This window comes from Mercenaria mercenaria, unplaced genomic scaffold (assembly GCF_021730395.1).
Source record: "Mercenaria mercenaria strain notata unplaced genomic scaffold, MADL_Memer_1 contig_1879, whole genome shotgun sequence".
NCBI classification, from domain to species: Eukaryota; Metazoa; Mollusca; class Bivalvia; order Venerida; family Veneridae; genus Mercenaria; species Mercenaria mercenaria.
This window is the reverse complement of record NW_026459892.1, coordinates 14,072-28,142: the sequence shown is the minus strand read 5'-3', so window position 1 is coordinate 28,142 and position 14,071 is coordinate 14,072.

The window sequence follows — 14,071 nt, the reverse complement described above, 5'->3', positions numbered from 1 at the left end:
GCATAGCATAGCATAGCAAAGCATTACATAGTATAGCATAGCATACACAATAGCATAGCAGCGCATAGCATAGCATACAAAATAGTATAGCATAGTATAGTATAGTATAGCATAGCAAAGCATTACATAGTGCAGCATAGCATATATCAAAGCATAGCATAGCATAGCAGCGCATAGCATAGCATACACAATAGTACAACATAGCATATAGCATAGCATAGCATAGCAAAGCATTACATAGTGCAGCATAGCATATAGCATATCATAGCATAGCAGCGCATAGCATAGCATACACAATAGTACAACATAGCATATAGCATAGCATAGCATAGCAAAGCATTACATAGTATAGCACAGCAAAGCATACAAAATAGTACAACATAGCATATAGCATAGCATAGCATAGCAAAGCATTACATAGTATAGCATAGCAAAGCATACACAACAGTACAACATAGCATATAGCATAGCATAGCATAGCATACACAATAGTACAGCATAGCATTATATAGTGCAGCATAGCATACACAATAGTACAGCATAGCATAGCAAAGCATAGCATAGGATAGCATAGCAGCGCGTCACGATAGGAGTCCATATAAATAGATGAAACTGGAATAAACTGGTTTTTTAACAGCCAATCAGACTTGAAATAAATGACGTTTTTACTAAAAATAGACTGCCTCGTTTTAAATCTTTCTTGACAGTATATAAGAACGGTCTATAGAGGAATTTTGAAATAACACATAGACTTACTTTTCACATGATAAATCGGTCTTTCATAGAGGAATTTTAAAATAACGGACATACTATTTTTTCAGATGATGAGTGGGTCATTCATAGAGGAATTTTAAAATAACTAAGCACCAATGAATGAAAGCAAGGCTCACTACACTATATATAAGAAGGAGCTGGACAGACATCATTTATTCTAACTTTTAGAATTTGAACAGGCAACATGGAAAGAACCATTGAAATGATGGTAAATTCTTTTAACAGCGCAGACGACCTAATGGATTTCGCAGCTACATGGGGGATACAGGACTCCCCGGGGATGCGGTTCCGTTTGTTTCAATTGAGGAACCCACAATACGGTAAAGACTTTGTTGACGAAGAGTTGAATAACATACTTCAACATTTTGGGGAGCCAACTGACCAGAATACAAACGATATGGAGTTGGCCCTGGAATACGTAAGAGAACAAGAAGAGATAGAACAGTGTATTAAAGCGTTACTATCTGATGACGAGATGGAAGAAACGACGGCTGCTTGTATTCAAGATGGGGAGTGGCACCCTACATCACCAGGGGTACAGATAGGTGGCGGAGAAGAGCCCCAACCGGGTCCGTCTCATAGACCCGACCCTAAGGGACTCCAGTATACCATTAGAAAAAAAATCAGAAAAGACTTATGCGAAAAGCGCTGCAGTAGATCGTACGTATCAAGTCAAGATCAGTGAGCAGTATAGAGGAGAAAGACTAGAAGATGTGAGGCAAGGTCTCCATCAAATGTTTGACGAAGTGTTGGAGGAAGCCCGGGGCGATCTGGCAGGGAACGATTTAGGGCGTGTTGTTATACATCACCAAGGACTGCATGACCCGATTGTCGTACCCCTCCAACCTGGGACGAACCCCAATGCAGAAAAAAGTGAGGGGGAAATAACGAAAAAAGTGCTAAAACAGAAATAAAGACCTTCTGCATTGACAAATTTTTGACATTTAAAGTAGGATCCTTTTGGTTTTAAAACCAAAAGGAGGGGTTAAAACGAAAAATTAAACAAAAAAATTTAAAAGGAAAAAAAAAAATTCCGTTAAAATTTAAAAAAAAATCAATAGTTAAATAAAAAAATTAAAACGATCAGTGTGTAGGGGCCAAGAGCGATTGGGGGTCATTTGGGCCAAATTAAAAAAAAGCACGGAAGATGAAGGGAAAGAAAAAACCAAACCAGAAAAAAGGAAGGGAAAATAAAACAAAAAAACCCTAGAAAAAACCCAAAAAATTCCCAAAAAAAATTTAAATTTTGAAAATTTAAGGGGAAAGAAAAGACCCAAACCCCAAACGACATTTGGGGGCCCCTTGCCATCAGTCAAAAAAAGCTAAAAATACCAATGGGATAGCCCAGCGAGTTTAGAAATATCAGGGGGCCGTTTGGGGGAATCTTGGGAGTACGAGTAATGGTGATCATTCCCAAAGGGCGGGGCAAAAAAATTCAAAATTAAGCCCAAAAAGTTCCGACGAGCCCCCAGCATTTACAAAAAATTTTAGTGGATGAAAAAATTTTCATTTTTAATCCCAAAACCAGTTCCCGGTTTTTTAGCCCCATGTTTTTTTGCAAAAAAATGCCTTCAAACATTAACGACCAAAAAAGAAAGCCCCCCCCAGTCCCCCAAACCAACATTGCATTTTTTTGAAAAAGGCCCAAAAGTAAACAAAACGGAAAAAATGAAGTTGATTGCGCGGGAAAATGTAATTTTTGGGACTGTAAATCAGAAGAGTGTTTCAAAAAGGGCTTTAAAACAAATACCAAACATAAAAAAGGAAACAAAAAAAGGAAAACCCAGGGGGAACCTCACAAGGGAAAATTTGGTGGAATTTCCCTTTATGCTACAAAAGTTTTAAGTTTTAGATCAACGCAAAGGGAAAAGATAAAACACCAGGGGCGGAAAATAGTTTAGTTTAGTTCGTGTAACCAAATTTTGGGTTTAAAAGGGAAAATTTTTTGTTATTTAAAAACCCCCCCTACCAAAAAGAAGATCACATACCAAAGTTCATATTTTTTTTTTTGGGAGTGTAGTAGGAAAAAAAACATCAGTGTGTGAAAAGGGGAAATGTACCTAATAAAAAAATTTTGATTTTTAAAAAAAATGCCAATCAAAAAAGGGCATGTAAAATCTTGCCCCAAAATGTAAAAATTTGGGTAAAACTCAGGTGCGGTAAAACACGCATGTCCAAATTTTTTTTAGTAGCCCAAACGGTTTTGTCCAGAATCCCTTTTGATAAAAAATTTAACGCCCGATTTCTGTATTAAAAAATCCCGGGAAACCCCGTGGGGAGGGAAAAAAAAAATGTACAACTCGGTTGCCCGCAAACCAAGATAAAGGGGGGGCCATCCCCCCGGAAACTTGGGGGTTTTAGGAAGTCACTTTTTAAAGGAATAAAAACCCACAAAAAAAATTTGGGCGAATGGTTTTTTTTCTGATAAAACATAAATTTTTTAAGTTGTTGCCCCCCAATATGAAAGGCAAAAAGACGGTTTTTTCCCTTTTTTAGAATCCCCTTATAGAAAAAACCCCCTTGGGACCCACAAAATTTTTTTTATACCCGGCCCAAAATTTAGGGTACATGACGTTGGAGCGAAAATTTAAAATTTTAAAAGTGTTTGCAGCCCAAATTTTTTTTCCCCAATAAAATTTACCCGCGTTACCGAAAGCCTTTGGTTTAGGGGTTTTAAAAAAGGGGTTGGTTCCCTCATTATTTTAATACTAAAAAAAAAACCAAAAATTTATTTTGGGGGACCTACCCAGAGGCTAAATATTACGGACATGTTTTTATGAGTGAAAAGAAAAAATCTGATTTTTTAGCAGGGTTTGAGTGAGGGGAAAGAATGATGTGTTTGTTTTTAAAAAAAGAAATTTTGGGAAAATTTTTAAAAAGCGTTTGTTGATTTTTTGAGACAAGCATTTTTTAAAAATTTTAGAGAATTTTTTGAGGGAATGCTACGGGCAAAAGGGAATTTTTGAAAAGGGGGGAAAAGGGGCAGAAAAAAAAAAATTTTTATAAGGGCCGGGGAAACCATTCGATTCCGGGACTATACTTCTGTCTGCATGAACGTATTTAGAACCAAATTTTTAGAAGAAAAAGGGAGAGAAAAATTAGGGGGCCCGAAAATGTTTGGGGGTACCAGCAAAATTAGTAAGGGAAAAAGCTGAAATTATTATACGAAAATGAATGGATCCGCAAAACCCGGGAACTAAAAGGGAAAAGGAAAAGGGGAGAAAAGAAAAAGTTTGTACGTCATATGGGCAAAAAATTTCCCCCCGGTGGTTAAAATGACCCAATACATTTTAAAATCTCTATCAAATGGTTAGAAGGGTGGCGCATATTTAAAAAATCAAAATTAAACCACAATCTTTCCCCGGGGTTTACAAAGATAAAAATTGGGATGGGTTTTGCGAAAAAACCCAAACCCGGCTTTATGATTTTAAACGGGTGCTATTGGCATGGCTGCCGAAAATTTTTTCACGGGATAATCCCCCCGAAAAACGTGTCATCCACCCCACCAATAAATTTCTTTAGGACAACTTTCGCTTTGAAAATTTGAAAAAAAAAAAGGGCTTACAAAGAAAAATTTGGGAAAGGGAAATACTTTGGGTATTTGGGGAGCATAAATTTCCCAGAAAACAACAGAATAAAAATTTCCTCAAGATGAAGCATTTTTTTGACAATTTAGTTTTAAACAGAAAAGTTTGGACCCCTGGGGGAAAGTTTCTTCGGGGGAAAGATCAATGCCAGAAAACTCTACTACAAATTTGATGAAAGCGAGAAAATCAAAAAATTTTGTTTTCACTTTTTTTGTACCCTTGGGTAAACAAGTTTTTGCCAGTATCCTTGGGTCAACCCCTTCATAATAACGAAAGATTTTAATGATTAAAGGAGTACTTTGGGTTCGTCAAATTTAAAAAAATTTTACCACCAGAGTTTAAAACCCATCCCGTCCTTCCTTATAGGCCCAAAGGGGCAAGCGAAATTCCCTTATGTGGGACCTGGGGCAGATACTGAAAACCAAAACTCTTGTGATTTTTTAAGGCACGTGGGAAACTTCCAGAGATTCGGGGACCCTTTAAAATTAGGTTATCCCATTAAGAAAATATACGAATAAAACCACTGGGGGGAAAACCATGAATATAAACCCAAAAAACCACCCAAAGGGGGGGATGTTTCCCCAATTACATCAACACTTTTTTTAAAGTTTAAGCAAGAGGCAAAGGATCCTTTGACTGGATACATAATGGGGCAAGAAAAGAAAAATTACTTAAATCAATATATGGAGAAAGAGGGTTTTCTTTGGGGTCGGTCAATATTGGAAAGAATCCGGGCTTGAGAGCGCGGGGCCAAAAAACTATGCTCAAAAGTTTTTTGGGGTAAATTTGGTCAACGTCTCAACAATTTGCGCCCGACATATTTCTTTCACGAAACGAGGAAAAACCTTTTTTAAAAATTTTTTCCCGGCCCCCCAAAGGAAACAACCACTCAATTTCATACCCTTTTCCAAAGACATGTTATAAGTAGAATGGCAATTCAAACAAGACTGCCCAACCTGAAGATAAAAAAACCCCAAAAATTACTTAGCTACTTTTAAACTTGTTGGGCCCCAGACTTAAACTTTACAGTGGGCCGAAAAGCTCAATAAGGGGGTACTGTTTTATATACGGACAGTGTGATATATTAAGTCGCCCGGGGACAGTATGATCCTCCATTGGGGGATTACATGGGGGAACTTACAGTGATTTGACGGGGGGAGTACATTGTAGGGTTTGTGATTTGGGGGCCCAAAAAATTACGCTTACAAAACCCATTTTAAAAATAAGAGTCGTGAAAGGTTTTGGGGGTTTTTTATTTTTGAATTATAAAAAAGTTACAATTTTGAAAGTGAAAAAACACATTGTGCCCCGATCCGAAAAGGGTTGTCCGAGCATTACAGTAACAAATCCGCAAAAAAATTTTGTAGAGATAAGAAAAAAAGGGAAAAATGGGCAATCGAAAAGAAAACAAAAAAATATAAAGAGGTGTTTTACAAAAACAAAAAGAAAAATTGCAGATTTTGACATAAACCCGAACGGGGTATTAATTTAGATTGTGTTAAAAAGGTTTTAAAAAATTTAAATTTTAATTTTGTTAATTTTTTTGCCATCTGATTTTGTTTTTTTTTTTATCAACATTTCCTTTTGAACTTTAACATTTTAATTTTCCATGGGGTCCGTTTATTTCAAAAAAGTGTAACAGCTTTTTTAAAAAAATTGTTACGGCGTTTAGTTTTTTTGCCAAAAAAAAAAATTTTGGGTTTTTTTTTACTTTACCCATGAAAATTTTTCCATAGGGCCCTTTAAACGTTTTTTTTAAAAACTTTTTCCCAAAAAGGTATAACTTTGTTTTTTGTTTTAAATCATAAATAAAAAAAACATGTAAAAATAAAAATGCTTTTCCCTTTTCAGGGAAAGAACTCCCATTCAAAACCCCTTAATAAGTAAAATATTGAACCCCGCAGGTACCACCCCCCTAAAAGGGAAATTTTTAAACCCCGTTTTCCACATTTATGAACAAAAAAACCCGGGTCCTTTAGTAAACCGTTGGCATTTAAAAAGGCACCCGAGTACCCAAGCTGAGTTTCGTGTCTTTTGTCAAATGATCATTTTTTTTGTGATCTCAAACCTCCCATCATTAACCAATCTCTTAAAAAAAGGGTTTGCTAGCGAATTGGGGAAACAGCAACCAGTTTTGGGTATGGGATACCCCTTCCCAAACCCAAACCAAAAAAAAAATAAAAACACTTTCCTTTTAAAACCTTGCTCCAGAAATGTGTTTTAAGTGGTAAAACCCGGAAAGGGGTTTTAAAAACGCAAGGGTGTACATTTTTTTTAAAAACTTGTAAAAGGGATATTTATTCGAGGGGAAACCACCTTCGCACTATTATACTGTTAGGGTTTTAAAACATCAAACTTTTTTGACGACAGGGAAAGGGTCTTTTCCCAAAAATTTTATAGTAAAAAAGAACTCCCAAACGGTGAAAAAAGGTGGACGCCCCCCTTTAAACCGTGACAAGAGGCAACAACGGGATTATTACCCGATGACTATGAAACGAATAACCCGAAAAAAAGACCAGGGGAGTTACTTTTTAAACGGGGGGTTGTAAATTCATTAAGGGGGTTATCTGCTACTAATTACAAAAAAACTTGACCCGGGGAAAGGTATAAAAGGGCCCGGGAACTATTTCCCTTTAAATTTCCGTGGGTATAGGGGGGTATCATGAAAAAGGGGGAAGAATTTTTTCGCAATGGGAAATATTGGGACGACAGCTCTACCCTGGTAAAAAAAAAGGGAATTCAATGAAAGCTTATGAAGACCTTTAAAAGCACAAAACAGGGTTTTTTTTTTTGGGGGAAATATGACCCTCACGCCAATGTAAATACCGTTTAAGAACCCTTTTTTTCCCCGGGGAAGACCCTAAGTCTAAGATTAATTTAAAAAGGAAAGGGCCCAAAAAGCAGCGTAAGAGAAACCCAGGGTTGAACTAATAAAAACAGAAAACGTCATTTTTTTAATTTTTTAAAAAGCACTACGGGGCCAAAGGAAAAGGGAAAAAATTGTTGGGGTAAAATTTTACCAAAAAATCAACTAAAGAGCTCTCGCCCAGATTCCCTCCCAATATTTTTCGGGTTTTTAAAAATAGCCTTACCCCTTTCTAAAAAAAAATGGGGCTTAAGCGCCGGGAGAGGTTTTATTCTATACCCCCGGAAAACAAAAAAAATTGGATTTCAATAAAAAGAAAAAAAGCCACCCAAAACATAAGCCACGAGTGATCTACCCCTTTAGGGGAAATTTGCTTTTGTGTATCTAGAACCCGTATTGAAAATGGAAAAGTTTATTTTGGTTCCCTTACGGAAAAAAATCGCGTATGCAACAGTTCAAATATTGCGGATCTAAGAAACAAAAAAAAGATGGGCCCCTACATCCTAAAGTGGCCCAGAGCCTCATTAAAATCCAAAGGGGAACGCGCGATCAAGGGGAAAAAGAAAAAAAAATAAAAAGACTCATAAAGCAAATTGATGGATCTTTAAAACAAAGACAATATTTTTTTTTTAAATTTTTTTTTTTTAATTTTTATATACCCAAAAAAATAAATAAATATAAACAAGGGTTTCCCATAGTTTGTTTTTGTTTTCAGTTCGTCAATGTAGATTCATTCCCTTTTTTTTTTCATACCATTAAAAGGTTTTCCCAAAGTCCTTTTTAAAATCATTCCTGTTTCTCTAGCATGAAAAAGGGAAAACACGCAATAAAGTCCACGGTTTTCCCATTTAGAGTCTTGAATTTGGAATTTACGAGTCCCCTCCGTACTGTTTGTTAAAATGGGTTTTAAAGCCGGCCCTCGTATCATTTGGGAAATTTTTCCCAGAGAATCAAAGAATCCATAAGGTCCTTGTATCGGAAAAAAAAAAGTGACCCCGTGTTTTCCAGGTCCCTCATTTGTATCCCTGTTTGAAATAACAAACGTCCTTTTTGAACTTTTAATTTTATCAGAGGCGCAAAACAGTTACGGATATCCTTGGTAAAAGGGTTTAAGTTCCCATATTTTCATTTGAAAAAGGGCTCCCCCGGGACTGGGGTTTATTTGGAGTACTTTTTTGGGGAAAGGGCTTTCATAAACAGTTTCACACTCTCTGGAATGGGCCCCAGCAAATTTGAGGTTTTAGTCGACAATGTCCCTTCCTTTTTTGTGCTAAATGGTTGTAAGGATTTTCATCAATGGAAAAGACAATAACCCTTTTTTATAATCTCGGCCCGAAATGTTAATGTCGGCCTAAACAGAGCCAATGTTTTTGTAACACTCCATGTTTATCCGCCCAAATTTGATTGCATCGGGTGTGAAGCCGGATTGTCCCCGGGCGTTTTGGCCGATGGAACTACAGTTTTTAATGCTTGGGGTTGATTTGGGGTTTTGTGCATAAACGCCATTAAATGCCACAAGGAACGGCCCACTATCAATTTACATGAACAAATCCTTTAAATAAAATCGCTGGGCTGTAAATTAAAAATTTCCCGAAAACAATGGGGCGTCGTCTTTATCTCTGTACGTAAAAATAAAGGGAAAATGGCTGACATGTCTTGAATGAGATTGTCGTGCGCTACTAAACGTCACTTTTCAGCCCTTTAATACAGAAATTTAAATAAGCGTCCGCAAATTTTTACGCGATAGTCAGGAGAAGGGCTTTTCAGTGATTAATGTGAAGGGGCACAGTTAAGGGTGTATTTAAAAAACCTTTCACGACTCCCTTTATGAGTAATCTGGGGGGTTTTTAAAACCCAAAACAAAATGTAAAAGGTCCCCTTTCCCTTTCCAATTTTACTACCTTTTAAAAAGGGGCCCATCGTAAGCCCCAAAACCCTAATTATTTCCTGTTTTAAACCCCAAAAAATTTTTTGGTTTTCCCAAAGTTTCCGGGATTTCCCTTTTGAAAATTTTGACTTTTTACTGATTTTCCCCGTATGTCCCGGGTTTTACTTTTTAAAAACGTTTTTATGTAAGCTTTTTTAGGGATAATTGAAATTTCCCGTTTGCGACAAAGGGTCTGCTAGAAAGATACATTTTAACCTGCTGTAAACGGGTTTAAAAAGGAAGGGTTTATTGGACCAAAATATAACCCGTCGGCGCTAAAAAAGTGGCGCCATCGCCTTTCACAATTTTTCAGTTTTAAAGGGTTTAACAAAGCTTCTTTTCAGATCCAAAAACGCGGAAAAACTGACCGGGTATGTTAAATTCGAGTGGCCCCAAAAAGGTGGGGACTTGATTTACTGGGGCGATAAGTGCCACTTCTCCCATTGTACTGTCGTGGTTGGGGGGTGTATGGACAAGACCAAAATCTTCTTTAAAATAAATCTTCCATGTTTCTTTAAAAGCTGAATGTCAGGGTGTGCAAAAATGATCTCTTTGGCCTTTTAAAACGTTAATGGTGAGGGATTCTTAGGTTTTTTTTTTTGTTTTTCCCTGCCCTTCCCTTTCGAGTTTTTTACCCTCTTTTTCCTTCTTACGTTTTTCTTTGAATTTTGGGGATTTCGGTCGCCTGTGCTACGGGGAGATACCATTGTACGGCTGGCTGTGTTTTTATTTCGGGGCCCTTTTCCTAAGATGAGCAACCCCAAACCCCGATTTTAACGGCCCATAAAGATCAGGGCCCTACTAAACCCCCTCCCCCGGGTCTTTTAAAAGTTTTAACCATTTTTTTCCGGGGGCCCCGGGTTTTTCCGGTACCCTTTTTCCCGTTTAAATGTAAAACTTCTATGGAGCCCATACCTTTCCCAAAAAAGGGAATCGCAGTGTAGAAACGTTTTTGGGTTTTAAAATTCCCCCAGGTTGTAAATTTTTTTCGTCTTTCAAAAAAGGGTCCCCACCGAGTTAAAGTAAATTTACAGTCCAGGGGAGGGAAAACAGGACGACTATATTCTATAGATTTTTTAAACTTCTTTTATCCCGGTTTCTATCTCTATATTTCTTAGACCCGGGGAATAAAGGGTCTCTAAAAAGTAAAAATCTCCCCCCAAATCGCAGCAAAAAATACAGTCTTTTTTTCCTTTTTGGGTTTTTTTAAAAACACAGGTAAGTGAAATTTTATCACAGCGCAAAGTCCAACGTTTCCCCTAAAAATGTATTCTAAGATAAAGGTAAAAAATTGGTCATGTTTTCTTTGTTATTCGTTTGATAATTTGGGTATTACCTCTCGGGTTGTCCCGCTTCGTCCCGGGTAGGTCCAAAAAAATGGGGACCTCAACAATAAAAGGGTATAAAAAAATAAAAGCGTTTTTTAACAATGTTTCTTTTAGTTACTTTAACGGTTTTTCCGAAGCCCGGGGCCGTTGTAAAAGTTTATTTTTCCTTTTTAAGTAACTGTACATATCTTTCTTGGGGGTGGATTTAAACGTTCCAATTTTTTTACTCTTTTGGCCACTTTTAGTATACCCCGGGAATTTTAAAATCGCCGTCATATTTTTGATCATGTTTTTTTCTAACTGCTAACCCGTAGCATCTTTTAGTTGGGAAGAAGTTGATTTAAAAGGTTTCACTTTAAAACTGATTCATGTTTATTTATTGGTTTTGTTACTCTCACCCCTTCTTAACCAGTGTAGGGGTTTTCCCGTTCAATTAAAAAAGGGAAAACCCCCAACTTTTGTTGGTGGGGATCCCTTTTATTCCAGTAAAAAGGCCACTTTACCACTGACTCCATCATTTTTTTAAAATTTACCGTTGAAAATAGTTCAGGGGTTTATCACGGTTTTCTTTCTTTTTACCCAAAAGATTTTTTCTAGGGCGGTTTCTTTTTGGTGTGATGGCTGGGCACTGTTAGACACTTGATCTCTTTTAGACACACTGTTTTCCTAATCGCTGTATACGTCTGGGATAACGTCGTAGGCTTTGACGCCCCTCCTGAAAACTGGTCGCTTTTTTCCCTTACCCGTTATTAAAAGCCGTTGGAGAAGACTAAACAATTTTCCCCCCTATGGCTTGTGTTGCCAGAAAAGTCCTTGGGAAAAGTTCTAGGGTCGTAACGAACGTTTGTATTTCGATAGCCTACAAAACGCCTCAAGTCAAATTTCACAGTCCCCCAAAAGGGCACTGAAAAACAAAAGTGGGGAAATCCCTAGTTTTGACTTTTTCCAAAAGATCAGGTGGGCCCAGGGTTTTCTGGCGTCACGTTTTTTTTCGGGAATTTCCCAAATATCGTAAATTTTGTTGACCAGTGAAAAAACCTTACAAGGACTTTCTTTGTTTGTTTCAACTCTTTTCCCCTTTTGTAAAAAAATTTTAACATGGTACTCTGTGGTTTCGTCAAAGTTTGACCGCTTGTATTTTCCGTTTTATAAAATGTCCCCCCTCAAAATGAAACCCTCATTACCCCGTCGCCAGAGTATACACAGGTATGCCTTCTCTTTTGAAACGCGTTTTAATCTTTAAAAATTTTTACCCTCCACTTTTGGAGTTTTCCCCATCGAACGCACTTTTCCAAAGTTAGATACGCGCACCGTTTTACCCATTTTGGAAAATTTTACTTTTTCTTTATTAGTGTTGTTTTATCCCCCTTGGTCCTAATTAAATATTTCTGAAGCCTTCTTTCTCCTTTGATCTCTTTCGTTATGTCTAAAGGGGGGTCTTTCCGAGGCTCCTGTGAATTGTGCGGTTAAAATTTTTCCCCCCCTTTTTAAAAATTTTTTGAGGACTTAATATTGCGCTGTGTTCTGTTATGTAAAAATTTTCCTGAATAGCCTGTGCTTTAGATTTTTGTTCTTTTTTTCCGCGTAAATTAGCCCTTTTTCCCCAGTGTTTTGGGCGTAAAATGATGAATTCCTTCATTTCTTTTAAGATCTTATTGACCCCTTGTTCTAAATTCCATACCCCGTCGGGTTTTCCCCCCCCTTTTTAGGGGTTTCCCTTTTTGGGCCGATAGTATTCGCTCTGCGGGGGGTCATATTTCCCTTTCCTTTTTTCTTTTTTATGGGGGTTTACAAAAGCAAAAAGGGAGAAAAATTATTGGGCCCCCAATATATTTTTTAAACCCTCATTTTTTTTTGGCTTAAATCAACCATATCCATCCCGGAAACTAATCCCATTGGTGTCTATCCCCTTGGGGCAAATTTCCGAAATCGGGGAAAATTTTCCCCTTGGGGTCCTCGAAAACAAAGAAAAAGACTGTTTACTTTGAAGCCATTTCCTTATTTTGGGCCTAAACCCAAATTTTTTTATTTACCCCAGGGCTTGATATATTGGTTTCACTTTCTCAACACCCAAAAACCCAACCGGACAATTTGGGTCAAAATACAAAAAAGACAAAACGCTTCCAGTTAGACAAATTTTTTTTTTGATAACGTATAAGTATATTAAAACCCAAAGTTAAAAACAAATGGGATAGCAAATTCTTACAATGTTTTATTTACAAAATTTCAATACAGTAAATACAGAGTAGGTGTTGTTCTAGGGGTTTTCTAAATACTGTTCCAAAAAAATCGGTAAATGTTCCCGTAGCTTCACGATATTCTCGTCCCAAACTGAAACTGCCTAATCCAACCATTTATCAATTTTCACAGTCATTAAAACAAAAGCAAACATATCTTGTTTTTATAAGTTTGTTTTCGTTTTCTTGTATGCATTTTAAACATTGACAAAAAAATTGCCCTGTAGAGCTGAACGAATGCCCCCAAACCCACCAAAAAGGTCTCGGCCAAATATTTTGATGTTCCGAAGCCGGTATACTGTAATTTTTTGAAAGGGGCTCCCCCTTAATCTAATATGTTCGCAGTTTGGGACCCTTTAAAAATGTTTTTCTCAATGCGGGAGTCCCTTTTTTTCCCAAGCGCCCTTAAATTTACGTGAAATCCCAAAACCTTTTACACACGTCCCCATTTCCCCCTTTTAAAACGTCCGGGCACTTGCCAAAAAATCGTATTTTTTGGGTACATTTGCTTTGGATAAGTTTTTGAACGTCTTTAAGTCGTTTTCATAAAATTCCCTTTTTTTTTGTTGAGGGGTTGGCAGTCGATGACTTCCTTTTTTTAATGTACAGCCTTGTAAAATACTTCGTTTATATTTCATTCAAAAACCCATTTCTGATTGGGGCCCATTTTTAGAAAAATTTTGTTCATTGGTTTGCTACTTTTTTGCCAAAGTTTCCATCATTGGTATTTTAAGAATATTACCTCAGTAGTTCCCATAATCATTTGGATTACATTCTGTGCACTGAAGCGCCCCTAACTGATTCATATGATCGCTTTGTAGAAAACAGGGCACCAGTGCTTCTAATTCAGGAAGCGCTCTTCCTATCTGTAACACAACTTCTTTCAAACAGCCATACTCTTTTGGGCGCAAGCATATGCATTTCTTTGTCGGTACCACTTCATTTTCGGGCTTCCAATGCTGTCTTATGTCCACGCATACGCTTTTTTCTGTAATATTACAATAAACATTACCTCCAATGTGACTCGAATAGGACTGCTTTACTTGTAACGCATTATCCGCAAAGGTAAGTTGGTCTACAAAATTCTTCCATCGCATCAACGTTAAACTGATACCTTTCTTCGTTGGTTTGTCGCCTTGCCACTCCCTTATATCAACTCTCATTTCTCCTTTCCACTCGTTCACCTGCACATAACGATTATTTCCCACAGCGAAATAACATCTGGAAGTTGCCATATTTCTTGGTTAAGTATCAAAACTCTAATGACAATAAAATACCGTTACCTAGCCTTTTATGCATCAAAGTACCTTGTGATTGGTTGATAGACGTTTCATTCTTCTGCCTATTGGCTG